We start from the raw sequence: 4233 nt of genomic DNA, 5'->3' as shown, positions 1-4233 counted from the left end.
TTTGTGAGGAAATGGTTCACTGATGTATGTGCCATTGTTTGGGAAACTCTGAAATGTAAATGATATAGTGGGGAAAATGTCTGACTTCTAACTGTTACACTAAGACTGCCTACTCCTCTTTCCCACTGACGTTTGTTCGTCCACTAGCAAGTTGCCGCTGTCACTGCCTGTCTGTCCACTCCCATCTCCCCTGCTCAGCCACATGACCTGGAGTCCCACCCTCAGTGCTGAGTCTAGTTCTGATGCCTGCAATTCATGTGGGGGGAGAGAGAAACTGCAGTCAGTTCAGAAGAGAGCCACAGGAGTGATTAGAGCTCTGAAAAATAAAGACCAGGAGAGGTTAAAGGAACCAAGGTAATTCTGTTTAGAGGCAAGAGGGTTACAGGGTTAGCTAGCAACAGTTTTCAAGTATGTAAAAAGCTCGTACCTAGGACAGTATGAGCTGTTCTCCCTACTGAGAACAGAACAAACAGAAAAGAGACTCCAAATGCAGCACGGGGATTTGGATGTGTCTTTCCTTACCATAGGTATTTGTAAGTACTTTTGTATTTGAGCAGACCTTTACAGTGGAAATGTTCTTTTTTTCCATTCATTACGTCCCTTCTGGCTGTAGCACTCTGTGATTCTAAGAAAATCCCGTTAGAAAAGGTTGTTAATAATGAAAGAATGAGCCATAAGATAAAAGAAAAACTTTCATCTCTATAAGAAGCTGGTGATGTGATGGTGCTTAATGAAGAATGTCGTATTTCTGTATTTACCCACGAGATTCACTTCAGTCAGGAAGCAACTGAAACCCAAATGACTTTGATAACATGTTCAAGGTCACAGAGGGCAATAAACAGCCACACCTCCCCCATCACATACTTCCCGACTTACATATCAAGAAAGTTGCGTTTTCTCCAGTCAATGAGAAAGGGTGAAAAGATAAGTAAACAGATATACATAAGCGACCAAACAAACAAGCTGTTCTTTAAGAAGTACAGTCATGGTCCTTTGGGACAGAGATGAGCTGCCTTCACAGGACAGCTGGACATTTCCCAGGGCCTCTGGAATGACGTGCATTTTGTTAATTTTCTAAGTGAAAGGAAGAACAAAGGTGAGCTTTTGTCTCTGGGAACTCTGGCAGGGCTAGAGCCACGGTTAACGGGCCTCCAAGGAAGTCCTCAGCAGAATGGCAACATTGATAAAGTCTTAGCTGTTTCCTCTGTGTTTCTTTCGCCTCTGTGCTCCAGAGCCCTCCTGACCCCGGACATCTCTGCCAATATCGATTCCTCTCTGCCAGACACCCCCAGAGAGAAGGCTTAATCAGACCCAGAGACCAGCCTAAGTTACCCTGTTTCCTCACAGCCTCACTCTGTCTAGAAATTCCAACCAAAGTGATATGGTCTTACTCCTCTCTTTAAGAATGCCCACTGTCACATAACTCACAGGAATGAATTTGGAGGGTTTCCACCCAGCAGGTGGGTTTCAGGTAAACACATGCCCTTGCATCCCCTCTTCACGCAGGTAAAACGTGCGTGGTTAGATTGTGGCATTTGCTCAGACTTGAGTTCCCCTCTCTCCTCCTATTTCCACCACTTCCCAAGATTTACTTCTTTACTTAATTATATATTTCTTCTTGTTCGACATTTAAAACTCCTCAGTATCATATTTTGATATGATTAGTTATTCATGAATAAGAACAAGAATGATTGTCAACATTAAATGGAAAAGAAGTGTTTTGTGTTGCTCTGTTTCACGTGATAGGACCATATCTAAAGGGTCTGATAAGGGCAGGGTATCCCATTTAATTATAGGTCATAAATTGTTACTGGACATATGGAATCAGGAACTGATGCCAGGAACTGACAAGGCTGACACACATGAAGAAGGTTCCTTGAGACCATGAATTTAGGAATAGCTAAAGGGGCAGCTTATCTTACTGCTATTACTGCTTCTTGTGCTGTAATGCTCTCAACTGGCTTGACGAGCATAAAAATTGGGGGATGAGGACATTGAAACCATGTTTTGTGAGTAAATATCAAATTACTTATTTGGGGTTATGTCACATAAATGTGGAGCCAGACAAACCTAGGGTCAAATCCCAGATCTACCATTTGTTGGGAGAACGTAGCCTAGAAGTATCATCTTTAAAATACCAGCCTCCAAGGTTGCTTGTAAAATTTTATATATAAGAAAAAATCAATATATATAAGACACATCATACACATAGCAGTTTTCTAAAATATTTATTTATTTATTTAACATTTATTTATCTATTTGGCTGCCCCCAGTCTATAGTTGCAGCATGTGGGCTCTTAGTTGCAGCATGTGGGATCTAGTTCCCTGACCAGGGATCACACTGGGGCCCCCTGCATTGGGAGCACGGAGTCTTAACCACTGGACCACCAGGGAAGTCCCCACATAGCAGTTTTTAACACACATTAAACTTGTGATGAGTGGTAACTATTATTATCATTAAAGAGATAATAATAAGGACAACATGTTCCCTCCTTGTAGCCTTCTCAAACACACATGTCTAGATTCCAATCAAACAAACTTACTTTGGAAGCAGACAGCAACCACCTGAATACTGTAGCAAAAGCAGCCCAGAAACTGGCTCCAAGATTGTACTTCCAGTGTCTTCCACTGAGGTACGAAAGCATGTCCAGTGTATGCTGGGCAACCTCCCTCTTTCCATCACCCTCCACCACCTGGTCTCCTGTCTTCTTCCACCTGCCAGAAAACCCATCCACATGTATCATCTTCTGCCCTGCTGCCCCAGAGTTACTCCTCCTCTGACCCTCTCCTCTTTAACCAAAGCTCTTTTTCCTTCAGGACGATGGTTTCCTTTTCTTGCGCTGGGACAAAGGTATCATCAGTTTCCTCATCAGCCAACTGAGCGAGTGAATGAAAAACTCCCAACTGCACCTAAACACTCAGGAGGCCTCAGTAAATGTGAGTTCTCTCATCCCTCGTCTATAAAATGAGAGACGTGGATAAGATTACCTCTGAAATCCTGGGATCGCACAGACATTCATGGCCAAGTGTGAACCCAAGGTTTATTCGCATGCTGGCAGGAGAGTTTTTTTTAACACCCCCCCATCCCCACTTAATTAATCTCTAGTTGGTAGACTAAGTGATATTTAGATATACCCAGGGAAACTGGATCACAACCAGCCCATGCACAAAGGCCAGAACCGTATTCACCTCCTCACGCCTGAACGGTGGCTGACCCCTGTCCCACACACGCATGTGGCCAGAAAATTAAGATTAGGCTAACCAACTGTTAAGGATATTTATGGACGGTCAAAGGAAACAGAGGTCAGCTTCATCCTGGAGGGACTCTTTGATCAGAAGCTGTGACCTCAGGTTATCAGAGGCATGACAGGCTTTGTAAGCAGACTCTAAGAGCAGCCCGGGCAGCCGAGGCTTCTGGTAACATCCGCCGGATTCAGGCTGAGGTGAACTGACCTGAAGGTGGTACTTGCCATTCAGGCAAGTTTGCAATGTGATGCCTCGAGCAGAGGGCCATGCATGGGACGGATGGCCCCATAGAGCCCAGTAACGGAATTTTGCACCTAAGATACAAAACTGGCAATTATACTCTTTACAGATCACTTCAGGCAGCGATAAAGATAAAGCACTTTAGAATGTATTCGTTCCTTTCAGTACAATCAACGTGAGCTTTGACGCACGCATCCTCAGCGTGAGAACTTTCAGAGGCTTCCAAACCTGAGGCTACTTCTCAAATCCTCAGTTCAACCAACATCCAGTCCTGAGAAGCCCTGATCAGTCATCCAGCTGAGGTTTCCTGTGCCCCTGGGCCTAATGATACAGGGGTGGCTTTAATGTTTCTTCAGTTTAGATGTGCTTGCAAGCCTGAACAGGTTCCATTCCCATGGGCCTAACTTACTGAACTGAGTGAGTTATAGATGACAGTCCATCATAAGCTTAGTGGGTCCCTAGACCCTTGGTTTTATTTTGACTCAAGAAATACATTAAAACATAGCTCATAGCAGTAAGCATAAATTTTAGCATATGGAACTTAATTTCTTTCCTTACCCCATAGTTGTACTTGCTAAAGCACGATCGAGGGCTTGTTATACTTCACCATTGTGTGGTTAAATGGTTGACTATGCCCAAGCTTGGGGTATGGGACATGAAGCAGTTTTGGGCTTGTACACTTATAATTAGCAATTAACATCCTTTTTGTTTAAGGATGTTCAATTAATTCTATAGCTTCAATAGCTT

This window comes from Pseudorca crassidens, chromosome 5 (assembly GCF_039906515.1).
Source record: "Pseudorca crassidens isolate mPseCra1 chromosome 5, mPseCra1.hap1, whole genome shotgun sequence".
Taxonomy (NCBI): domain Eukaryota; kingdom Metazoa; phylum Chordata; class Mammalia; order Artiodactyla; family Delphinidae; genus Pseudorca; species Pseudorca crassidens.
Note: the sequence above shows the minus strand (reverse complement) of the source record.